A 27,274-nucleotide genomic window follows, 5' to 3' on the forward strand; every position below is an offset into this window, starting at 1 on the left:
CATTTAAAATGTTGTATTTAAACTCCTGGGAAATTTTAAAGCTGTATATACCAAGATAATACTTGAGAAAATAAAGACTCTTGTGTTTTAATTCTACGAGACACTATAAAAGTCATTAATGTGAAAGAGTTCACAGCTCCCATCGGTCCCCTTTGCCTCAGCCTCTCCTCCAACCCCGCTTCTTCTGAAGTAAAAAAGGACAAAAGCCACATGCACAGATTCTTGTAAAAGACAATTTCCGGGAGGTGGAGGGAGTTAGGCGATGTGGATGGAGGATCAACAGATGTGGGGGGCAAAGATAGGACCGGAATGGGTGGTTTGGGGGATGAGGTTAGAGGGCAAAAGAGTGAGCGAGCCCTGGGGGTGGAGGAGGCAGAGAAGTCTAAAGGAGAGAAGAGCCTAGCAAGAGCTGTAGGGGTTTTCCTGACCTTCCTGAAACGTCTGAGAGGGAAATGAGGATGTTAATTCCCATCTGGGCCATTCTTCTTTGACTGGGACCCCGATCCACCATGGTGCAGTGAGGGTCAGGGCCACATAAGGACTGTTAGATCCAAGGGACAGGAGACCAGCTCCACCCTAACTAGATCCACGTTGGAGGACAGAAGCCCTCTGGCTCCAATGTATGTTGTCTTATCTAACGCTCATAACAACAGGCATTCCTGGGCCTTTTGAACTGGAGGGAAACTGTTCATTTCAGTCCTAGGGTTCTTCTTCTTCTTCTTTTAAATGCTTTGGAAACTCTCTCAACGGGAAATGTTCTCTCTAAGCCCAGAATTGTTAATCCTTTTGCAGGCTGACTTTGTGCCTTATTCCAAGAAGAGAACAGTGACAGTAAATTCAGTGTCCCCTTAACTTACTCCTTTATTTAAACCTTTACATGTGTTTCATTTGTTGTTGTTGTTTGTTGTTCTTTTTAAGCCAGGATGCTTCCCCATCCTTACACCATCTATATTTGGGCATCCATGAGGCAAAGAGCTGAAATCAGTGCTGGCTATGGCTTTCTCAATTAGTTCAAGGGCTCCAAGGGTCCCAATGTGCCCTAAGCACTGCATGTTCACTCGATAATAATGACTTACACACATATGTAATGTTCACCGATTTTCCTGTAAGGAATAAGATACAAACTTGTTTATAAACATTATTAAATTTGTAGGAGCTTTTGCTTCATTCAATGTGTATTAAGAGTATAGTGCTTACCATGACATTGTTTTGAAAAGCACAAAGGGATTCTAATGTTGAAAAAAGATGGAAGTCAGTGGGGCAGAAAATGAGATTCAGAGTAGCACCTAGCTCTCCAGACCCTCCATCACTTTATTTGGTTCCTGACAGAACTTGTTCCCCTTACGGGAACCAGCAAGAATGGACCATGGAATCAAATGACTTGGGTATGAATTCCAGCCCTGTTCCTCCATTCCTAGCTATGTAACCCTGGCCAAGTTCCATGGCTTCTGCTTGCCTCAGTTTTCTCATCTGTACTATGGGGACAATAATAGGTCTACTTACAGTGTTTACCATAAAGACCAGAATACAATTAATATCCAACAAATAATGGCTATTGGTTTTTAAAGTTAACAGTAACTACAACTTTTCTTTAAGAGGCCAAGGCTGTGCAATTTCAGTTTGATTGGACAGAACCCCTGTTTATGGAGAGTATGCTTTGCCTGAGCTCTGTAATGGGGAATTCCATATGTAGAAAAGCCTGCCTTCCCACGAAGGATAACATGATAAAATGATCCCCAGGAAACGAGGCTGATGAAAATGTTTCGTTTTGCTAAAAATAGAATTACCATATGATCCAGCAGCCCCACTTCTGGGAATATACCTGGACAAAACTATAATTCAAAAAGATACACGCACCCCTATGTTCATAGCAGCACTGTTCACCATAGCCAAGACATGGAAACAACCTAAATGTCCATCAATAGATGAATGGATAAAGAAGATGTGATACATATAGACAATGCAATACTCCTCAACCATAAAAAAGAACAAATCATGCCATTTGCAGCAACATGGATGCAACTAGAGATTATCATACTAAGTGAAGTAAGTCAGAAAAAGACAAATATCATATAATATCACTTATATGTGGAATCTAAAATATGGCACAGATGAACTTATCTATGAAACAGAAACAGAACTACAGACATAGAGAACAGACTTGTGGTTGCCAAGGGGGAGGGGGGAGGGAGAGGGATGGATGGACTGGGAGTTTGGGGTTGGTAGATTCAAACTATTACATTTGTAATGGATAAGCAACAAGGTCCTAATGTATAGCACAGAGAACTATATTCAGTATCTTGTGAAAAACCATAATAGAAAAGAATATTAACAAAGAATATATGTGTATAACTGAGTCACTGCTGTACAGCAGAAATTAACACAACATTGTAAATCAACTATGCTTCAATTTAAAAAAATGTTTAGTTTTGTTCAGAATGAACTAACTCAGCACGTGTTTAGTCGTTCCTTTTATTTAGATTAAAGGGAAAATAAAGAAGCCGAAGGCTTCCAGATAAACCTGCCTGACAGCCTGGGACCACTGACCAAGGGTGGCTGCTGAGCATCCAGGCTCGCATTGGGCTGCCTGCCTGTGTGCTTCGACCTTGACGGCAGGTTCTGGAAGACAACCTGGCAGCCCTCACAGTCCATTAAGACAGCAGATGCAAACACACTCGGAAGCCAACTGCTGAAATCAGGTTAATGTCAGCCCCGTTCTGTGGCTGCCCGCTCACAGCCGATGCCAACTCAACCCAGAACTCTCAAGGTTAGGTCATAGTAAAGCTCCTGCTAATGGACATTTCTCAGTAGGATCTGTGCTAAATAAATGCAAAACTGGGCGGCTGTATGGCTTCTGTTTGGAATAGAAATTGCCAGCCTATCATTAGGAGATGGGAGTATGGTCAAGCATAGAAAATAGGAGACGAATGCACAGAAGCAGAGTCGTGTGAATACAAAAATATCTGAGACTTGATCTGTGTCCATTTCCTAGAAGATGAAATTGTTTCAGTGGACTTAATTGGGTTACATGGTTGAAATTTTTATGAAACAAGGTTTATTTGTATCTTGCCATTGCAGCAGTAGTGTGGGTCCATGGGGAGAGAGAGTTGAGTAGTTCAAGGATCATTTGTCTTTATCTTTTTTCTCCGCCCTCTCTTTTGCTTACTTGTTTACTCAAGTTTGTACTTACACTGAGAAAATCTGCTGTTAGGTTTTTCTCTTGTTATTCAGAGTCCAAATGATTTGAACTTAAATTTTGGGAAGAGGAAAGAATTTGAAGGCTGCCATCTTTATGGTAACAGTACCATTGCCCCTTAGGGGAAATGCTTTTCTGTTAGTCTGAAAGGGAAAATGATGTGCTTTTTCTCTCTCACCATTGCCTTTCTGGTGATTGTGTTCCTCTGATGGGCTGATCCTCTGTTCTCCCTCTGCTGTTTTCCTTGGTGGTGCCCCTACTTCTCTCTTTTCTTTGACCCAGCACTCAGTTCAGCGTAGCCCCACAGTGGCCGTGTGCGCCTGCTCTAGACTGGGCACATAGCTAAGCATTGGGGTAAATGAGATAAATAACTCTGATCCTTGCCCATAAAGGGTCCATAGTTCTAGTGGTATAGGACTTGCCTGCCCCTGGCAGGAAAAGGCACAGCACAATGAGTGGGTGGAATCCCAAGCAAATGCTCTTTTCTCTGCAGTTCTTACCTAGACCATGCCCTAGGTTCATTTGGGTGCACGGCTGGGAATGAAGGTGAATAGAAGCTGGCTTAACTGGGCATTTCTGGAGGGATGGTTTAAGTAGCAGTGCTGCCCATAGTTAAGTGCATGGGCATTGGAATTAGACAGGACTGGCTTGGAATTCTGGCTTTGCCATGAACTACTGTGTGACCTTGAAAAGTGTACTAACCTCTCTGAACATCAACTTCTGTATGTGCCAGAATGGGATAATAATGAGTTCATAGGGCTGTTGAACGGCCTATTATAAGAAGTGCAAAGTGGGTAGCACATAGTAGGGGCTTAATAAATGGTAACTGCTATTATTTCCTAGTTGTTTATGTTTGTGGATGAGTTCGGTAACGTCTCTGTGAAGGGTAGGACTGCAGTACTGGGAGGATAGGATAGCCAGAGCAGGCGACACGTGAGCTGTGAGTGCCTGGGCATCAAGGTGGGTCTGAGGAGGTGGGGGCAATGCCGACCTCTTAGCTTTGGCAGCAGTTGGGTTTCCTCCGGTGGAAAGGAACTGGCCCCTTTAGCCAGCCAGATAACCAAGCTACTACTATCAGAAAGCCTTTTAAACGGAGCTTTGCAAATGTGTGCCACGCAGCCTACGGTAATAAGATTCATGCTTCTTTGGTGCTAATCTTCCACCAGACAGCATTTTAAATCTTTTCCTATTTGGTGCACAGAACTGAGGTTCAGGACATATGTATTTCCAAGTGTCATTTTTAATTTAATGCATGATTGAACATATTACCACTGGCACAGCTAAATAGTTAAACTAGAATCCATCAATTTGTCCTGAACTGTTGACACGCAGGGTAATGCTATGGTTAAATTAAATTTAAATATAAGAATGAGAGGCAGCTTGGCTTCCTGGCAGCCCTGGGGCCTGCTCCGTCAGTGAGGCCTGGCTGCAGGAGGAGAAGGACATTTTACAATATGAAGTGCCTCGCTCCCCTCCCCTCTGTATGGCTTGGGGAATGTGCTCATTCTCTTGCCTTTCTGGTTATTCTCCCTGACTGACAGAGCAGACCAGGTGTCCACATTCTGGCAGGAAGGCACTGTGCAAGTGTAAAAGCAAATCACTGTTAATAGGAAAAACCTGGTTTGCCAATCATAACATTTCAGAACGAGAACGGATTCGGGAGACCCCAGAATGTCAGAGTTGGGGAGACCGGCCAGAACTTCCATCTAGCTCAGAGGGGCTGGGAAACCTCCCAGGGACATCTGAGTTGAGAATCGGTCCCTCCAACTCAAAGCAAATGTTCTCTTCTCTGCATTTTACTACTCTCTATGCGAAGACGGGGCCAAGTGTGCCCCGCTGCTCTTTTGTGTGAGAGCCTGGGCAAGTGCGTGAACCACTTGGAGTTCCATTTGCTTGTCCGTAAAATGGGCATAAAATCTCTAGCTGCCTCATAGAGACATATATATTGGAGTATAGTTGAGTTACAATTACTTTTATTATTGACTCGACATTTTCTCTGAACTGTTTCTCTAGCAGTGGGGATGCTCAGGCCCCCGAATGTGTCCTCTGTAGCCTGGTCCTCTCGTGTCCCCTTGTGGAAGGACCTGAGATGCCCTGTGCATCAGTCTCCTGGGGCTGCTGTTAGGAGCTACTGAAAGGCTGGTGGGTTAAAACCATAGACATTATACTCTCACAGCTCTGGAGGCTGGAAGTCCAAAGTCAAGGGGTCGGCTGGGCCGTGCTCCCCCTGAAGGCTCTAGGGGAGGACCCTTCCTCGCCATTTCCAGCTTCAGGAGGTTCCCAGAAATCCTTGGGTCATGCCCACATCACTTCACTCCAGTCTCTGCCTCTGTCTTCACATGGCCGCCCTCTCTTCTCCCTGTGTCTGTCATCTTATAAGGACATGCATTGTTGGATTTAGGACCTACCTGGGTAACCCAGGATCTCATTTCATCCCTGATCTCATTGTGAGATCCTTACCTTCTCTGCAAATAGGGCCATGTTTACATTCACAGTTCCAGAACATGGCCATACATTTTGGGGGGCCACCACTCAACTCACCTCATCTAGCTATTGTTGGGGTGAGACCTGGGTATTGGAAATGGAACAAACCTAAAAGGAATTAAACCCATAGACTTGGCTTTGGTTGAATGTTGTACTAACCCACCATGGTCTCTGGTACTTAGAGAGGTGGAAATGGTAGAAAGAGAGAAATCTGACTGGAAAGACATCATTCAACTGATCAAAATGAAACATGAATTTTGACTGTAAATAAGGTGGGCCCTCATTCATTCATTCAATTATTCATTCATTCATTCAATAAATATGAATTGAGCACCTCCTCTGTCCCTGGCACTACTGTGTGCTACATACCAGAGAAAGAACGAAGAAAAAGACACTGTTTCTATCCTTAGGGAACCAATAGTGTGGGGAGGAACAGACAGGGAAAATTCTTTAAATTATAAAACAATATAGCGAGTCCAAAGCTTGAGCTATTCTTGAGTGCAGAGAGGAAGCCTGCAGCCCCGTGTGGGGTGTGGTACAGGAAAGAGAGGGGCTGAGTGGTGTGTCAATTCAGGTTTCCTGAGGGAGGTGACAGTCACTCAAATCTGACACAAAATATGTCCATGGTGGAGAGGGTAGGAAGAGGGCAAAGGCTTAGCGGGCACAGGGAACTGACTGCATGAGCAAAGGCACTGGGGCATGTCAACCAATGTAAAGACCTGAAGCTAATACAGGCTTCTTATGTCACAGAGAGGGAGGCGGGAGTGCTTGATGAGTCTATAGCTGTAGGCAGATGATGGAGAGCCTTGCTGTGCTAAGTGTAGAGCACAGCTCTTGTCCTGCAGGGTATCCTTGAGAGGTCTTCAGAATGATAAGCATTGTAGAGTCAGATTGGCTCTGTGGAGGATGCTCTCGGCCATGTAGAATAGATTTGAGGGAGAGGGCAGGAATGGGGACAGGAGACCATTTAAGGAAGATTTTGCAGAAACTCAGTCAAGACATGATAAAAACCTGAATTTAGTTACTGAATACTGTGAGAGTACAGGAGAGAGAAAAATTGCCCTCCAGAACTCCAGATTGGATGACTGGGAGAACAGCGATGGTACCAAATGAGTGAAGGGCGTAGGGAAGCAGATTTTGAAGAGGAGAGCCTGATTTCTGCTGTGGGTGTCCACATGTGGGACATCCAGGTAGAGGAACCGGGTGGAGACACCAGTGTGGGGCCTGGGGAGAGGGCTAAGCTGGTGATAGGGATTTGAGAGTTATCAGCATCCGTATTAGTTTCCTAGAGCTGCTCAACAAAGAACCACAAACCACCAAGAAGTCACAAACCACAGGGACTTAAAACCACTGAAATTTATTCTCTCACAGTTCTGGAGGCAGAAACCCCAAATCAAGGAATCAGCTGGGTTGGTTCCTACCGGAAGTTCTAGGGAGAATCTGGTCCCTGCTTCTGTGCTAGCTTCTGGTGGTTGCTGGCAATTCTTGGCATCCCTCAGCTTGTAGACTCATCCCTCCAACCTCTGCCTCCATCTTTACATGGACTTCTCCCTTCTGCCTGTCTCTGTGCTTTGTCTTCTTCTTTTCTAAGGACACCAGTCCTATTGGATTTAGGGGCCACCCTACTCACTATGACCTCATCTTTACTAATTAAATCTGCAAAGATGCTGTGTTCAAATAAGCTCACATTCTGCGGTTCCAGGAAGGATGTGAATTTGGGGGCACACGGTTCAACCCAGTGCAGCATCTACGTGGTATTTAAAACAAGGTAGTAGCTGAGGCCATTCAAAGACCCAGGTAGAAAGTGGAGGACAAAACACGTACTTCTGAGGGCAGTGTGGACAGAGGAACCCGAGGATGAGAGAAAGAGAGCTGGAGGACAGAACTGGGAGAGGATGCCTGACGGGGGCCAGATGGAAAGTATCAAGAGGAGGATGGGAGTAGATGTTTATCAGTGGACAGGGCTGTCATCTGGAATTGACACTGAGGGGAAAGGAAGCTGGCCAAGAGTAAAAGACCCATGGCCAAAGCTGAGGACCCTTTCCAGGTGTAGACCGTGACTCTGCAGACACGCTGTTCAACCTTCCTTATCGTGAGCTTTCCCCATTGGAGTTCAGGAGCCGAGAAGGGGCTGAGAACAGTGAGGCAAGGATGCGGGTTTGGCGGGTAAATGGGCAAGAGGGACTGGGTGTAAAAGAATCGAGTCAGAGTGAGGAGAGGAGCCCAGGTCATCAGCCACGGAGTTGCGGGGAGGAAGACCAGGAGGCTCTGACTGATGGGGAGAGAAAGGTAGTGATTGATTAGATGGTGAAGTGCAGCAAATAGTGCCGGAATACGGGGTGTTAAATAGTGATTCACAAGGACTTACATTTTCTCATTTGAAACGAGATAACGTCCCATTTCATGAATTCTCCCTCAGCTTCACTTTGGTGAAAGGGAAGCACATAAGCTGGGCGAAGGTGTTCGGGGTGAAGAGATGTGGCTAAATGGAAATTTAGCAGGATAAGGAAACTGTGTGAATCCCCAAGGATGACTGATGGCTGGGAAAACCTTTTCCTGGAACGGAACTGACTTATCCAGAGTCACACAGATGATCAGTGGCAGAGCAGCGGCTCCGTTAATCTCCGTCATCCTGACTCACGTGGACCATCCGTTCCCAAACCTGATGACTGTTGCTTCTCAGTACACCTGCCACCCATCCCTTCTTTTCCACCACTTCCACCTTACTTCACAGCCTCATCACCTGTGCTAGACTTCACTGGGAAAGGTGTAGGTGTTGTTCCCACTTCCAATCCCCTCTCTCCCCTGATTGTGTTTCATAAGTCATAGAATGATGGAGTTTCCAGAGAAGAATAATGAGACTTTCAACGGGTTAGAATGTTTCTATAGATATTATACCTTTCCCCTGTTTCAGTGTGCTTCATTACTGATTTTCTTTCACTTGTTTGCCTGGTGCCAGGAACTATAAACAGAGCAGCTTCTCATTACATACCTTACAGAGAGAAAGGAAGTGTCACAGAGAAAGGAACCTAGAAACCACTCTAATTACACTCTTTTTTTTTTTTTTTTTTTTTTTTTTTTTTGCGGTACGCGGGCCTCTCACTGCTGTGGCCTCTCCCGTTGCGGAGCACAGGCTCCGGATGCACAGGCTCAGCGGTCATGGCTCACGGGCCCAGCCGCTCCACGGCATGTGGGATCTTTCCGGACCGGGGCACGAACCCGCGTCCCCTGCATCGGCAGGCGGACTCCCAACCACTGCGACACCAGGGAAGCCCTAATTACACTCTTGTGGACCAAATCCCCTACTTCTTCTCTCCAGCTGTACTTGTCCTACACATTTCAGCCCCAACTCCTGTCCTGTTTCCTTTGTGAATTCTTCCCTCACTATTTCAGGTTTCCATCAGCTTTTTTTTTTCTTCTGATTTCTTTTGGCTTTTGTTAACTGTTCTGCTCATGGGGCCTATTTTATAGAATCCTTTGCATTAGTTATTTTTTTGTATTTCTTTTCCTCCTGGCTAGATTGAAGAATTCTTGCGGGAGCCAACTTGGCATGGCAGTCATCTTCAAGAAAGAGTACGAAAACCTGAGTACAGACCTAGTTTCGTAAGTTATTGACTCTGTGACTTTGTTGTTTACTCAGTGGTTGTGAGATGTACCCTGGTCTCTCCCGCCTTCGTCACCAGCCTCCTGAGATCAGGTGAGGTAGCCCACGAGAACGTGCTGCTCCGAGAACGTGCCTGCACGTGCTAGGGGTTCAGTGCATGACTAACGCTTTACTCAGAAAGCCCCCTTGAATCATCGCAAAATAAGTGACATCCAGGGGCGAGGGGCCGCTTCTGTTTCCTACGTGGCTCAGAACACAGTGGCTGAGAATACACCCACAAAGATGGTCTGCTTAAAATTTTAATAGGAAATTGATGCAGTATGTTTCGTTACTGATTTTTTTTTTTGCCTGTTTTTTGCCTGCTGCCAGGTGCTACAAACAGAGCAACCTCTAGTTACGTACCTTATCTAGAGAAGGGAAGTTTCAGTTATGTGTTTTTTGTTGTTGTTGTTATACATTCTTTTTTAAATATTCTTTTCTATTATGGTTTATCCCAGGAGACTAGATATAGTTTCCTGTGCTCCACAGTAGGACCTTGTTGTTTATCAATTCTAAATGTAATAGTTTGTATTTACCAACCCCAAATTCCCAGTCAGTTATGTGGTTTTATAAAAATGAACCAGAAGTTTAATAGGGTCCCTGTAGGATGTTTCAAATCCAAGTTCCTTCTGGACTATCCTGAAGGAAAGTCCAGTATTTGGGTTGTGTAGGCAATGGTGCTTAATTCCCTAGTTTCTGCATTGTTTGGATTTGCATCTTTCGTTGCTTTTGAAGCCCAAACTTAATGGGTAGGGGGAAAAGAAAGGTAAGGTCCATCTACCTCAGTGACATCAGACACAGCTGGCTGGCCAGCCCTGCCAGGTCCACTCAGCCTGCTGCCTGCACGTTCAGAGCAAGGGAGGTAGCTGGCCAGCCGCTGGCGAGACTTTATCAGCTGTGCAGCTGTGGGCCCTGGCACGTCGCTGCTTGAGTTTGGTGGTGGCCTGCCAGCTGCTGAACCGCTTGTGATTAGGCTGAAATACCCAGCAGATGGGGCATATTTAAGCCATGCTGCCTGTGGTCAGGAGCAGCCATTTTTATCACTGTCCCATTGAAGGAGATTGAGGTGCTCAGTTGATTTCTTAATTCCTTTGGCGCCTGGCCTTTAAAATGACGATCAGATTTCACGAGCTCTTGGACACTTTTCTTTTTATAGTCACAGTTTCCCCAAGCCTGTGCCATTGATGCCAGCAGTTGTGGGACAGATCGTGCTGTGATTAGAATCCAAGACACTTTTGAAGCTGACCTTCATTCCCTGTTCTTCTCAGATGATGCCAGAACTTGGGGTGTTCTGCATCTTAAAGGGAATTTCGAAGCTGAGATAAATACTAAAATTGTGAGTTGGGGTGCTGGGGGAAAGGGGTGCTGGACAAGTCAACAAGAAGGTATATCCATTCATGGCCACCAAGTCAATGAGTCCTGAAATTTGAGACCACCAGAGAATCATTCTTTTGACGTAAATCTGTCCTTTCATTGAAGAGCAGGTTCTCCTGGGAGGGGCGGCCAATTCATCTGTTTTCACACCTGTCTACTTAAATGTGCATGTGTTTATCAGATCATCTGCTGAGATTAGATTTTGTTGGAAGGGTGCAGGAGGGAGAAGGAGGACAGTGGAAATCTGAGTGCAGTGAGGAACCAGGAGAGGGGCCACTGGTAAGAGAGGGTAGAGAGACTGAGGCTACCTTCCTGTATTTTCCTAGGCTTGGCACCATTGCGGAAGAGAATGATGGAATATCAGGATGTCTTGGATGACAGTGACAGTGAGAAAGAAGGCGTGGTTAGAATTCTGCTCTGCTAGAGAGAGACGGGGGGCAATGCAGCCTATAGCTTAAAATACAGCAGAGTGTTAATTAGCGTCCAGGGGCTTTGTCTTATATAATTTTTTTCTGGGTGTAAAACACAGCCTGATACTTTCTTGCCTCGCACTGTTCTGGCCTCTCCCGTTGAGGAGCACAGGCTCTGGACACGCAGGCTCAGCGGCCATGGCTCACGGGCCCAGCCGCTCCATGGCATGTGGGATCTTCCCGGACTGGGGCACGAACCCGTGTCCCCTGCATCAGCAGGTGGACTCCCAACCACTGCGCCACCAGGGAAGCCCCAGCCTGATACTTTTTAATAGATTCTCCCTCTCTCTACTCCCCCTGACCCCCACCCAACACAGCATTTCATAGACCACTGCTGGGAGCTTAGTCCCCTTCCTTGGCTCTCCTGATGTCCTATTGGAAGTAGGACAAGGGCTTTCCCACAAGGTCATGCTACGAGGGCTGATTAGTGGAAAACACAGTGTTACATTTATACTTAAAATAACAGGTATGGACTGTTCTATAGCCCTTGGGTTGTAAATATTATCATGTCTCTTTTATTTCCCCAAATTAAATTAAAACTAGCCTGTGAGAATAAAATATGGTAAACCTAAAATTACATTTTTGCAGTCTTGGTTAAAACTGAAAGAAATAAGGTTATGGTGGTTTTGATGGGGTCAAACCTTGAAATAGAATAAACTTTGCTGATAAAACTAGTTCAAGAATTCCAAATGCAGGGCTGAACAATTCTGTAACTCAGCAAGATAAGAAAGATTAAGTTAGGCAGGCTTGTACTTGGTGGTTCATAAAATACAATGGACCAGTGACCCTCAGCCCAAGGAAGGAACCTCATCTTTTACATTTCTACATGCTCTGACTCCTGTAGATACAAAGGTGATTCTTCCTAACTTTTGATTAATGAAGGCCATAGAATCCTTTGGATGAGATCTGGCCTCTCCTTTAGAGATTATTTTTGGATAATTATCACCCAAGATTGGAACCTATAATCATTGGCCTGTGTTAACTTCAATGTTTATTTAAAAGTAGTTATTAAAGAAAACTGTATATTCCCTTAAACTTATAAACCATGTTACAGGAAACTGAATTTACTCCCTAATAACTCAAGTTCTGTCTATGATTTTACTGCCCATAATAATATAAACTAGGTAAGTTTCTCTGTTCAGAAAAATATCTCAGAATCCAGAATTTCTTCCTTTAGAGTCAGCATTACAAGTAAAACAAGATTTTGTTTATGTCCAAAACCATAAATTCTCATTATTTCATAGCTCACTCCCCTCCCCAAGATAGGGAGAAGTCTAGTCTCTCTTGGGGTCTATCCTCGAAGAAATAGGACAATAGAACCCGAGAGAGTTATAAGGGCTAAAGTGAGGCCTTTCAAACCCTGTCCTTAAGCCTGCATGAGAGTCCTATACTTCTAGGATGCACTCAGCCAACAGAGCCCTAGACACTGATATCTGGTTCTATGTCTGCCATTGAGCAGACGTGGGGGACTGAGAAAATTCAAATACTCCCTCTTAAATCAGACACCAGAGCCTCACTGAACTCAATGAGATTAATGTGTGTGGATGGGTCAGTTGTCCATCTGCATCCAACTAGGACTCTGATTTTTTTACCTAATTGAAGTAGAAAGTCAAGGTTATGTAATGAATATAGGGCACTCACTACAATCACCTAACATGTTCAGGGCAACCATGTTCCAGACTTTTAGCATCAAAATAGCCTGGTAAATAGTGTGTATGTGTGTTGGGGTGAAGTGAGTGAAGGTTCCTTCCAGGATTCGTGTGTCCTTAGAACTCAATGCCATTTACACACTGCACTGCACATTCTGAATTCTTGAATAATACCCATTAGGCTCCTTAAACCCACAAGTGATCATTGCTAGAAGTGATACCTTAATTCTCCCAGGGTAACCAGTTCAGCAAACCAATTATATCAAGACATTTTTTGCTTATTTTGAGCTTCTGAACTCTACTAAACTGGAGAAATATGCATTTGACAACCATTGACGTTGAGTTTTTTAGCTCATCACCTTCAACTGAGGCTTCTCATTGGACTTTTTCAAGGTCATTGTCCCCATCCAGTCCAACCAAGTTCTGCTTGCATTTTTGGGACCTTATGGTATATGACCAGGGGTGTGTATCATATCTCTTTACACTAAGCGCTCCCCTATTTGAAAGGATCTCATAACCTCTCCTCTGTCATGAAATGCTGTTGATTAATTGATTCTATTCATTTATTCATTCAGTTCTTTTATTTAATAAATAACGCCTGCACTATTCTTGACCCTTAGTCCAGAGTTAGGCAACGTATACTTTTTCAGCTCTAGGGATAAAACAGCAAGAAAAATAGGCATGTTTTCAACTATCACAGAGATCACAGTCTAGCAGGAAAGACAGACATTAAACATATAATGATGACTAATTAAATGTATGATTATAGGTAGGTGAAATGCTATAAAGGAGAATTGGGTGCTACGGGAACATTTAACAGGGAGACCTAAAGGTCGGGGAAGTCAGGGAAGGTTTCTTTGAGGAAATTGAAGCTGAAATAGGATGGAAGCATTTATATATCAGTGTGTAGCATGGACGCTATTTTTACTGGGTTTTAAGATGTGCCTGGTACCCTGAGTCCCTGTTACTGTGCTCTAGTGGCTGAGTTGGCCATAAAGCTGTTTCACTTGTCTCTGCATTTCTGGAGGCAGTGATTCAATGGGCCATGCATGAAACTATGAGGCCTGTGCCCAGGTCAGGGGCTAGAAGTAACCCTAAAGGTTTCCTTCAACGTTGAGTCATGGCCGTTATGAGTATCCCTGAGTATTCTGAGTTTCAGGATAGTCAATGAAGTAATTAAGAGCCTTCTTTTCTACCCTAGTACTAATGATTAGGGTAATTCGGGTTTCTACTCCACTATCCGTCCAAAGGGGAAAATCAAGTAAGTATTTGTCTCATTAACAATGGCTTCTAGTCAATGGCTCCCTCTTCCCAGCCCAGCCAAGGATTCTTGGGGTCTCCTCCATCTACTTCTGAGTTGCTCTGAGAATCCTATCCTGGCTGTCCCAGAATGATCCCTTTGTTTTGCTCACTATGTGGTTTCTTAACTGTGCCAATACCTTTGCTAGAGTGCCAGGTGGGGCCTCTGACTATTTGGACATTAACCTGGATCTAGGTTCTCTTGTTTTGTTGAAACAAGGTGGCCGTGTGCTTTGGGTTACTGAGAGCATCCAAACTTATCATCTGCTTTTCCTTGAGTCAAGGTTAGGGTTCAGGTTTGCCACCATCAACACACTGCTTCTCCAGAAATTGTACAAGGCCCCTGAAAGAAAAAGAGAGAACTAAGAAGCAATATAAATGATCACACCCAGCGTGGCCCTCCTGTGGCCCCCTTTCCCACTCCTGCTGCCCCTAACACACTTTTTTTTTAACTTTTTATTTTATATTGACGTAGAGTTGATTAACAATGTTGTATTAGTTTCAGGTGTACAGCAAAGGGATTCAGTTATACATATACATGTATCTATTGTTTTTCAAATTCTTTTCCCATTGAGGTCGTTACATAATATTGAGCAGAGTTCCCTGTGCTCTACAGTAGGTCCTTGTTGGTTATCTCCTTTAAATAGAGCAGTGTGTACATGTCAATCCCAAACTCCCTAACTATCCCTTCCCCCCCAGCCCTTCCCCCCTGTAATCATAAGTTCATTCTCTAAGTCTGCCCTAACATACTCCTTGGGTGGCAGTGTGGACCCTTTAGCTTTGAGAAAGAGATTTTGACCCAAATGAAAGGACCTCATGTCTCTGAACTCAGTGCAGATAATTTGAGGGAGGGGGAGTCCGATCTATGACACACAAGTTTAAAATTTCCAAAGCTGTGTGTGGGAGTGGCTGTTATAAATCCTGTTATCTGTTGATGGGATCTGAGCCTGTAACACCCACATGCTGCTTTGAAATTTTCCTCCATCTGTTCATTTCTGCAAAGCTTATTTATTTATTTAGGACAAGAGAAGTGGCCTAGTAATGTCCCCAGCTGAACAATGGGGATGGTAGCTGTGAGGAGAAAAGAGATAAACTGTTTGCCGGGGGTTTCCTGATACGTGTCTTCTTAGGCCCCCTCCTCTGGTGTCTTCAGGTGAGAAGGTTCTGGTAGACGTGGACTGGATTCACAGTTGATTAGTGGTGGGAGTCACCATGGGCGACTGGTCTGTCCTCAGCCTGGGGACTCCTACAGATTAACAGCGGGGTGTCAACAGGGGCCACTGGAAAGCGAGGTAAGTGGCCTTCAGATCACAATACTGCGTGGACTGAAAAGTGATGGGCAAGGGCTCTCCACTGGGCTGGGAAAGTAAGATCAAATAAATACTTAGAGACTCAGCTGTGACTTGACCCAACTTAGACCTACTACTTCAGGGAGGAAGTTCATCCTTAATTCGCCCTTGGGAAATTTCCCCATACATTTTTTTTCTTTTAATTCAACTTCTGGAGTTTTCCTCTTATCTCCTTTTTTGGTTATGAGTCAAGTACACCCCGAGGCTTCCTTTCCCAGAATCACTTCCCTCTCCTTTGATGCCAGGTGGGGTTTTGGTCCTGATTCCCACTCAGGCTTTTTTTTTTTTTTTTTTTTTGGTGGTACGTGGGCCTCTCACTGTTGTGACCTCTCCCGTTGCGGAGCACAGGCTCCGGACGCGCAGGCTCAGCGACCATGGCTAACGGGCCCAGCCGCTCCGCAGCATGTGGGATCTTCCCGGACCGGGGCACGAACCCATGTCCCCTGCATCAGCAGGCGGACTGTGAACCACTGCACCACCAGGGAAGCCCCCCGATCTGAGATTTGTGTTAGAGTGAGACTAGTGTTTTATAAGCATAATTGAACACCCCAAAATATATAATGGCTCAAAGACAAGTTTTTTTCTCACTCACATGAAATCCAAAATGAATATTCCTGATCAGCAGGTGGCTCTTTTCCAGGCAGTGATTCAGGGAGCCTGGCCCCTTCCATGCTGTGGCTCCTTAGTATATGTAAATTTCATAGTCACCATGCTCTTCTGCATCACGTTTTTTTCAGCAGAGGGTAGCAAGCCTGTGAGTGATGCATGTTATTTTTGTTCACCATCACTTGACATATCTGACTGCAAGGGAGGCTGGGAAGTAAGGTACAGCTGTGTTCCCAGGAGGAAGGGGAAACCTTCCTTGGTGACCATCTAGCTAGTTTCCGCCATAGATTCAAAGGATTTATCCCTGCAAAGAAACGAGGAAAGAATATTCTTGACAGAGGAAAAGATACATGCAAGTCTCTGAGGCAAGAAAGAGCTTGGCACATTTGAGGAACTGAAATAAGAATAGGGTGGCTGAAGCATGGTGAGCGGGGCTGGAGCAAATTGAGAGAGTGGTGAAGAAATGGGTAGGGGTCTGATTAGGAGAGGGGTTTGGGGTTTTAATTATTTTTGTTGTGGTCAAATACACATAACGTCAAATTTACCATTTTAACCATTTGTAAGTATATAGTTCAGTGGCATTCAGTACATTCACATTGTTCTGCAACCATCACCAATCGCCATTTCCAGAACTTTTTCATCATCCCAAACTGATACTCTGTACCCAATTCCCCCTCCCCCCAGCCTTTGGCAAACACTAGTTTACTTTCTGTCTCTATGAATTGACTACTTTAGGAACCATGTGTAAGAGCAGTCATACAGTATTTGTCCTTTTGTGTCTGGCTTATTGTACTTAGCTTAATGTCTTCAGGGATTATCCATGTTGTAGCACATATCAGAATTTCATTCTTTTTTTTAAAGACTAAATAATATTCCATGGCACACATATAGCATATTTTAAAAAAATAGATCTTTATTGGAATATAATTGTTTCCCAATACTGTGTTAGTTTCTGTTGCACAACAAAGCGAAACAGCCATATGCATACACATGTCCCCATATCCCCTCTCTCTTGAGCCTCCCTACCATCCTGCCTATCCCACCCCTCTAGGTCATCACAAAGGACCAAGCTGATCTCCCTGTGCTATGCAGCTGCTTCCCACTAGCTAGCTATTTTACATTTGGTAGTGTATATAAGTCCATGCCACTCTCTCACTTCACCCCAGCTTACCCTTCCCCCTGCCCATGTCCTCAAGTCCATTTTCTATGTCTACCTCTTTATTCCTGCCCTGCAACTAGGTTCATCAGTACCTTTTTTTTTTTAGATTCCATATATATGTGTTAGCATATGGTATTTGTTTTTCTCTTTCTTTCTTCACTCTGTATGACAGACTCTAGGTCCATCCACCTCACTACAAATAACTCAATTTCATTTCTTTTTATGGCTGAGTAATATTCCTTTGTATATATGTGCCACTTCTTTATTCATCTGTCGATGGACATTTAGGTTGATTCCATGTCCTGGCTATAGTAAATATTGCTGCAATTGTGGTGTATGTCTCTTTCTGAATTATGGTTTTCTCAGGGTATATGCCCAGTTGTGGGATTGCTGGGTCATATGGTAGTTCTATTTATAGTTTTTTAAGGAACCTCCATACTGTTTTCCATAGTGGTTGTATCAACTTACATTCCCACCAGCAGTGCAGGAGGGTTCCCTTTTCACCACACCCTCTCCAGCGTCTATTGTTTCTGACATTTTTGATAATGGCCATTCTGACTGGCATGAGGTGATACCTCATCATAGTTTTGATTTGCATTTCTCTAATATTAGTGATGTTGTGCATCTTTCCATGTGCCTCTTGACCATCTGTATGTCTTCCTTGGTGAAATGTCTATTTAGGTCTTCTGCCCATTTTTGAACTGGATTGTTTGTGTTTTTGATACTGAGCTCCATGAGCTTTTTGTATATTTGAGATTAATGCTTTGTCTGTTGTTTCATTTGCAAATATTTTCTCCCATTCTGAGGGTTGTCTTTTTGTCTTGTTTATGGTTTCCTTTGCTGTGCAAAAGCTTTTAAGTTTAATTAAGTCCCATTTGTTTTATTTTTGTTTTCATTTCCATTTCTCTAGGAGGTGGGTCAAAAAAGATCTTGCTGTGGTTTATGTCAAAGAGTGTTTTTCTTATGTTTTCCTCTAAGAGTTTTATAGTGTCTGGTCTTACATTTAAGTCTTTAAGCCATTTGGAGTTTATTTTTGTGTATGGTGTTAGGTAGTGTTCTAATTTCATTCTTTTACATGTAGCTGTCCAGTTTTCCCCAGCAAATTTTGTTTATCCATTCATTTTCCATCAATGGACTTTTGGTTTGTTTCTACCTTTCAGCTATTGTTAATGATGTTGCTTTGAACCCTGGTGTACAGATATTTGTTTGAGTCCATGCTTTCAATTCTTTAGGGTACATACCAAGAAGAAGAATTGCCAGCTAATATGGTAAATCTATATTTAACTTTGAGGAACCACCATAATGTTTTCTGCCATGGCTGCACCATTTTCCATTCCCAGCAGCAATGTATAAAGGGTCCATTTTCTCTACATTCTCCCCAACACTCATAATTTTTTTTAATAATAACCATAGTAATGGGTGTGAAGTGGTATCTCACTATGTTTTTTATTTGCATCCTCCTAACGATTAGTGATATTGAGCCTCTTTTCATGTGCTTATTGGCCATTTGTAAATCTTCTTTGGAGAAATGTCTATTTAAGTTCTATGCCCATTTTTAAATTGGGTTGTTTGGTTTTTGTCGTTTTTGTTGATGGGGTTAGGATTTTATTCACAGTGTTGTGGAAAGGCATCGTGGCACTCAAGCAGGGAGTGACATTTTAGGAAGAACCTGTGCTTTTTTCTGAGGGATTGTGTGATATTCTCCAGCAACCCTGGTTGCTGAGTCCAGAAGCATTGTGGGTGGATACAGATGACATCACTAACCGCAATAGTCTTTGTTCACTATGAGCTAAAAATGTAGTGTTATCTTATGTAGGGCAGAAGGCTTGGGTTCTGTTTTTCCTTCCACAAACTTCAGAAACGTCCTATCTGTCTATGCTGCTCCTGTAGTGTCCCATATTTTCCATAAACTGGGGCTGAAGTGTGGGGGGCGGGCACAGACAACTCTGAGCCTGTGAAAGGTGATTCACTCTCCAGGGCCCGTTTAGTCCTGCAGGTTTTTTTTTTTAATTCAAGTATAGTTGATTTACAATGTTTCAGATATACAGCAAAGTGATTCAGTTACATATATATATATATGTTATATATAAAAACACATATATGTTATATATATAACGTGTTTATATATACGTTTCATAGAAAACATACATGTTATATATAAAACATACATGCCATATATAAAACGTTATATATTAAACACATGTTATATATAACATACATGTTATATATAACGTATGTGCCATATATGTTATACATATAAACACATATGCTATATATACTCTTTTTCAGATTATTTTCCATTATAGATTACTACAAGATATTGAATATAGTTCCCTGCACTATACTGTAGGTCCTTGTTTATCTATTTTATATATAGTAGTGTGCATGTTTTAATCCCAAACTCCTAATTTATCCCTTCCCCTAGTTCTGTGAGTCTTAAAGGGCCTGACGAGGGAAACCCAGTTAGTACAGGCACTGATCTTGGTTGCTGTGATTACGGCAGAGACACCTGTTCCTTGGTGAGCTGTTGACATTGCTAATTCACCTCACTCCAGCCCAACGGGAGCAGCAGAATCTGAGTAAGAGATCAGTGATGGGGAAGTGATAGGGTTTCTGCTGTCCTGGGAACCAGTTCCCCTCACCCCTGAGGTTACTGGTTTTATACAGCCCAATACATTCAAGTCAGAACTCGATATTAGACTTAACAGAGCACCTGACAATTTTACCAGTTTTTCATATTTTATTCTTCCCCTACGTTCTTGTTTACCCACTAAGGCAGTGGTTCTCAAACTTGAGTGCATTAGAATCACCTGGAGGGCCTGTTCAGCTACAGAATGCTGGGCCCAATCTCCCCAGACTTCTGACTCCGTAGGTCTGGGGTCGGCTCAAGAATATGCTTTCCCCACACGTTCCCAGGGGTTGCTGCTGCCGCCGATCTGAGCCCCCTCTTTGAGAGCCCTCACATGATCACACTAAGCCTGGCTTTGTGGGACTGTGGAGCCGCCGATTTAGAGGTCTTCAAATGGCCGTGATTGCAGCTGCTGTTCACCAAGGCCTGGAGATAGGCTGCTACCTCCTCTGGGGAGGTTTTCTTCTGCCCTACAGTATGCAAGGTGTGTGTGCGTGTGTACGTGTGTGTGAACACAGACATGCCAGCCCACGACCTCCGGGGATTCTTCAAAGCCCACGGTTCTTCTGTGCAGACACTGTACGTGGAAAGCCCCAGGCCCTGATACGGCTGGGAGACAATCACTCACTCTTTCCCTGCTGTTTGTTTCATGTGATGAAAAGGAATCATGCTATCGTCTCTATTGCTCAGGAGTACACGGTCATTTATGAACACCCGTGAAAACCCGCGATCTCATTCAGACAGTTCATGAAAAAAATATTAATCGAACATCCAATTTATGATACCTTTGTTCTACATGCTGGAGCTACAGCAGTGAACACAATAAAATAAGTCCCTGATCAAGTGTCAGGGATACGAAATAAACAAATAGAAAGGTAAGTATGTTGTACGTCCAATGGCAATAGCTGCTGTGGGGAAAACAGGGTAGAGCGTGGGAGACAGGGTGAGGTGGGAATGGAAGCATTTGCCCTTTATGTATGTGTGCATGTGTGTGCGCATATATGCACACACATGCACACAGTAATCAGGGAGGCGTCTCTGAGAAGGTGGCACTTGGGCATAGATGTTGAGGAAGTGAGGGAGTGAGCCACATGGAAATCCGGAGGAAAAGTGTGCTAAGCAGAGGGGACAGCATGTGCAAAGACTCTGAGGCGAGAGCACCCTTGGCATTTCAGGGAATAGCCAAGAAGCTAGTGTGGCTGGTGCAGAACCACGTAAAAGAGGAGAGGGTAAGAGGAAAAGTCAGAGAGATAGCCAGGACCTGCTTGCATAGGGCCTTGTAAACTAAAGATTTGGTGAATTGGGCACATCATCATCATCGGAGGGTTTTGAGCAGAGGAAGTGTACAGTGGGATTTACATGTTAAAAGGCTCTGGGCTTCCCTGGTGGCGCAGTGGTTGAGAGTCCGTCTGCCGATGCAGGGGACACGGGTTCGTGCCCCAGTCCGGGAAGATTCCACATGCCGTGGAGCAGCTGGGCCTGTGAGCCACGGCCGCCGAGCCTGCGCATCCAGAGCCTGTGCTCCGCAACGGGAGAGGCCACAACAGTGAGAGGCCCGCGTACCGCAAAAAAAAAAAAAAAAAAAAAGGCTCTTCCTGGCCGTCAGTGGAACGTGCATTGTAGGGGAGTTATGGGCAGGGGAGCAGGAAGACCATTTAGGATGCAGATTCAATAACCAAGACAAGTCTTTTTTTTTTAACATCTTTATTGGAGTATAATTGCTCTATAATGGTGTGTTAGTTTCTGCTTTATAACAAAATGAATCAGCTGTACATATACATATATCCCCATATCCCCTCCCTGTTGTGTCTCCCTCCCACCCTCCCTATCCCACCCCTCTAGGTGGTCACAAAGCACCGAGCTGATCTCCCTGTGCTATGCGGCTGCTTCCCACTAGCTATCTATTTTACATTTGGTAGTGTATATATGTCCATGCCACTCTCTCACTTTGTCCCAGCTTACCCTTCCCCCTCCCCGTGTCCTCAAGTCCATTCTCTACATCTGTGTCTTTATTCCTGTAACCAGGACAAGTCTTAATGGTTGAGGGGATCAGGTTGCAGAGGTGAAGGTGATGACGAGTGGTGGGGTTTTGAAGGAAGAGCCAACAGGATTTACTCATTCAGTTGGGAGGCGGGAGAGAGGGTCCAGGATGACTCCAGGTTCATTGGCCACTGGAATAACAGTTGCCAGTAATTAACTGAGCCGGGGGAATCTGCACAAGAAGCAGGCCTGTGGTCTATCGAGCTGAGCACCCAGGAGAAAAGGAAAATGGAACGATGGAAGGAAAACAATGTAAAATATAAAGGGAAATCACCCAGATCCTACAACCTCAGCAGAGCTGGTCGTTTTATTTTTTGTGATTCCTTCCATTTCCTATTCCTATTCATTCCTAGTTTGCACATAGGGGTAGTTAACATTACTGAGCAGTTAATACGTGACAGTCACTGTAACAAGCATTTCTCATGCATTGTCACATCACATCCTCCCAACAGCCCAGAATAAAGATCACGAAAACTTAGACTGGTTGAGTAACACCCAGCTGGTAAGCAGAACTTCCTGGAACTAGAATTTCACCCAGGACTGTTGGACTTCAAAAATCCAAGTTATTCCCTACTACGCTACATTTCTTTATTATGTACATATATATAAAACCCCGAGAACCCTAAGTCTTACATCTTTTGGAGCCATCCTTTCCTTTCTCTGGTACTGATGGAATTCCTCACCTTCCACAAGATTCTTTTCAGGGATCACTTTCCTTGGAATGTCAGAAATAAAGCGGAGATCTCCAGGGATAAACGTGTAATCTCCTGTGAGGCTTATTGACTTGTTACAATGGGGGAGAGCATTCCAGGGGAAACAGAGTCTCATCACACAAAGGAGGTGATGAGGTTATCACAGGACTGGGGGAGATATGGTGGGATTTAGCTCACATTCAAATAAATCAATGTGATGGGTTTGAAGCAAAGTAGAGCTGTGTGTAAAGGAATTAACATCAGCCTGGGCTAAGGGGCAGACTCAAGTTTCCTTGGAAATGACAGGGTTAAGAGAAGCAAGCGTGGGCGGTTGTTTCCAAAGCCCCTTATTTGAGGCTCTGCACCTGGGTTGGAAAGCCGGGCTGCTTCGTCTGCGTCCAAGATGGCTGGGATCTCCCAGGTAGGAGAGAGGCGTTCCGTTCTTATGGAAATGATTTCGAACAGGAAAGCTTCTGGAAGCTTATAATTTTAGAGAATAAGGTTTCTAATGGCTGTGTCTTTTTGCTCATTAACAAAAGTGGGTTTTCCCAAATTCTCAGAAGGGAGCTGGCTTCGCCGCTCCTTGCCCTTGTTCCTGGGGCTCCTGTATTTTCTTGCCAATCAGGATCACCCTGCTGTGGTCCTGTGTCTCTCCATCCCATAAGTCCCACTCACATTGGCTGCTGATGTGTGTCTATGTGTTAGGGGTCATGGTGTGGGATTACAGGAGCATGAAGATGACGCTGCCAGATTGCACTACCAAGATGACTGTCTTAAAAATCGCTTCCTGCCTCAAGGAAATTGTCCACTGGCAAGTCTTGCTTACTACCCTTTTCTTAGGCTTCTCTGCTCTCCTTGGGTTTCTGCGTCTCCGAGCTTTCCTCTTCTCTCCTATTCTGAGGCTTCCACTGCTCTGCTCAACATAATATCCCCAAATACGCTGCGCTCTCTTGTGCAAAGCAGTTCTACCTGTCTTTCCCTTTTCCTTCCAAATCCTGGCCCGGTGGCTGATGGTGGTCTCAACTTTCAAAGGTAAAGCGACTCCCCAGGATGGTGGCACCAGAGCCCAGCTGCAGGGGCTCAAGAGAGCCCAGGAGATGCAAGGATGGGAGGCTCCCAGGGCTCATCCACATAGAAAGTTCATGCCATGACGATGCAAACACAGGTGCAGCCTGGTTTATTTAAAATGCAGGGGCTTTTCTCGGCGTTACAGTAACATTACATTAACAAGATTCACCTGCTTTAGAATCGGTGTGCCCAGAATGAGGGGCTGGTGTCCTGTATCTTGAAGACAGACTTAGGAGAAGCGAACTGGAAGGAGATGGCTTGAGCAACGGCGTTACCCACCGTGGGCGGGGGCTGGGACGACCTCTCTCGGGCACGTGCTTTAGGTAATTGAAGAGCTCCAGCTGGGCGGCAGAGCAAGGAAACCCGTTCTGAGCCATTTCGCAGAGCAGCCGCTTATTTACTGAATACAATTTTGATGGCTTACTGAGTGCCAGGCACCATGCAGGGCTTATAGGTAGAAGGTGAATCGCACATAGACTTGTCCTCAAGGAGCATAACCCAGTAGGAGAGACAGAGAGAACGTAAACGATTTAAATAAAATGCACAATGAAAGCAACAGGAAAAGAACTTGAGTGACACGATACCCAGGAATAACTAGGCATCAGAAAAGGAAGGGAGCTTAGTCTGGATTAAACAGTCGGTACAATTAGGAGATGAAGTTTGGGCTGAGGCTTTATGGATCAAAAGGGGGCAGTGTGGGAGGGAACAGAAAGCGCAAATGGCCCATGTGCCTGGGGTGGGAGATTCAGGTGGGAAATTGGCCAGCAACCAGGCTGGATAAATGGGCAGGAGCTGCTGGCAGAAGTGTTTGCGTGGCTGAAGAGCCGGCCATTGTGGGGAAGCCAGTAAGACTCCCTGAGCTGCCCTCCTTGAAGGCGGGATGTCTCTGGTCCCCCTTTCATATGCACGGTATTTCACTCAGTGCCTGTAAACGGAGGTGAGTGAGGGCGTCCCGTCTGCCCCTCAGGAAGGACATCTGGATGCATGCAGATGAAATACCAGAGGCAGGGAGGCCAGTTAGGAGGGTTAGGAGGCGATGTGGACAGTCCACCCCCTGGGAGAGCCCGAGCTGAGGCAGCTGTGGGGGGATTGAAGGGGAGCAGAAAATCATGTCCCGAGAAAGCCTGGAGGGGGGCTGGGGGCGACCCCTAGAGGATCTTGTGAGGTAACCAGGGCCTCACTGAGGACAGGAGCCGAGTGGAGGAAGAGACCCAAGTTCTGTAAAGTTTGGGAGCAAGTGCCACGACCCTAGGGAGCCCCTAGAAGACACTCACCACTACCCAGGTCACAGCTGGTTCAGGCACACGGGAGAGACCCTTTTAGGGTTGCTTTCTGTTTTTTGGGGGCTTGTGCCTATGACTTGGTAGGTGGACTGGATGGGTTATTTTACCCTCATTTCACATTTCTACTTCACCTGCAAAGTGGCCGTGCCCGTCAGGGTGTGACTGATGCTCTTCATTAGGCTGCCTGGGGCCATGACGGGGGTTCAGTGGTATGTAATTAATAACTGCTAACAGCTCTATTATAATGTACATTCAAGTGTAAGCCGTCGCATTTATCTTCACCACATGAGTAAGAAGCATCATTTGATGAGATATTAGAGGAATTTGCCTGTGATATAGTGTGAGGATGAAGAACAAAGGAAGACCTGGCTTCTTTTAAGGTGACATCGCTGATGCAACAAGTATTAACTGAGGACCTACTATGTGCCAGGAACTGTACTAGGCGCTGGGGATACAGCCTAGTATATGAAGGAAGCAAGACCCCTTCTGATGGAGCTGAGCTTGGTGGGGGAGGCAGGCAATTAACAACTAACAAGCAAGATAATCAGATGGTGGTTCAGTGCAATGAAGGGAGGGAATTCCTGTGACTCAGGTTGGGGTGCTCGTGGCTAAAGAATCCGATGCTGAGAGACAAGAGTTGGGTAAAAGGAAAGATAGCTTTATTGAGGAACCGGTAATGCTGGGGAGAAGGCAGAGTCATGTCCCAAAGCACCAACTCTCCCTTGTGGACCAGGGGGCAAGAGCTTTTAAAGGGGAGTTTCAAGGGTATGTGGGGAGGGGCGTCCGTGCAGAGCAGCACAGGCAGCCCCGACCGTCGTCTTGATACTGGTCATTGGTGGTCTGACCAACATCATCTTGATCGTTTTAAGTACAGTTAGTCTTCAGTTCCGGGGTAGATTTGTTCCCATTTCCTTGAGGGCAGTTCTTGGAACTGTGGCAGCTTTTGTCTCAGCTGCAGTCTGCTCATCGTGTAGTGAACTTCTTCCACCTGGTCAGGGTTTCAGGATCTACGAAACAGCTCAAAGGATATGGCTCAGAATATTATCCACAGCCCTTGAGGAGGAACTACAGGTCCTTGACTTTGTTTAACGGCTAAACTATTGTCGTTTTGTCTTATTGGACTGTTTTCCTTTGTTTCTGCATTTTCTCATTTCTCTGCTTAAATTCGTTCTTTGGCTGAAGTTTTCCTTCAGACAAGAGGCAGAAGGAGGACATGGTTGGGAGGTGTGGTCTGTCCTGAGAAAGTCCCGTGGGGCCCTGCTCCGTTACGTTAACGTGGCAGCATGATGGAGTGTGTACGTCAGGGTGGTGAGGGCAGGCGAGGCTGAGGCCGGAGGGTGAGCTGCAGTCAGCTGGTGGAGCACAAGTGGTGGCCAGACGGGGACACTGGAAATCCAGAGAGCCTGGGTGTAGGGCGGGCTTGTGCTAGAGCAGAGCAGAAGGGGAGGATAAACTGGGGGCGGGGCCGTGAGCAGGTGGGCTGCAGATCCCAGAGCCCTTGATGGGGTCACAAATGTTGACTTTATTCTCAGAGCAACTGGGCGCTGCAGAAGGGCTTAAGTGGAGGGGAGGCTGGTTTGCACTGCGGGAACGTCGCCCCACCACTGAAGGGAGGAGGAAGTGGAGAAGGGTAGGAGTGAAGGCAGGCAGCCGGGCTGGGAGGCTGAAGCAGCCTTCAGAGCAGGCGCGAGGGTGGCTTGCATTAGGTAGCTGTAAACACAGGGAGCATAGGACGAGGCTGGGAAATACTCTTGAGGCAAAGTTGACGGGCTTGGCGTGTGATCCAGTGTGTGGTTTGAGGGAAAGAGGGACCCAGAAACACCTCTGCAGTTGGCTTCGAGCACTTTGGGTGGAGAATGGGCATCATTTACTATCATAAAGCATCCAGGTAAGGCCAATACGCCATGCTGGACACCTGGAGTCTGAGATCCCCCTTGGCCATCCAGATGGAGACATCCAGAAGGCAGAGCTGGGCTCTGAGTCCATTGCCCAGAAGCCAGGCGTGGGATGGAAATTTGAGAGTCACCCATCTATAGATGGTTTCATTCAGACTGGAAGACAGGACAAGCTCACACGTAGAGACTGGGAGAGGACGTTTCAGCCAAGGAAATGGCGGAGGAGCAGCAGGTCAGGTAGAAGGGAAATCTGGGGCAGACAGCACACAGAAAGGTGAGAAGGAGAGACTTCTGGAAGGAGGCACATCAAATGCTGCCGACCCAACAAGTCTGGGGAACTGAGAGCAGTGGGTGAACAACCTGGGGCAGCTGGTGACCTTGACTTAGTAACACACTTGAGCTATGGCACCAGTGTTTTAAGATAGCAGGAGATGGCTG

This window comes from Mesoplodon mirus (genome assembly GCF_964341445.2).
Source record: "Mesoplodon mirus genome assembly, chromosome: 4".
Taxonomy (NCBI): Eukaryota; Metazoa; Chordata; class Mammalia; order Artiodactyla; family Ziphiidae; genus Mesoplodon; species Mesoplodon mirus.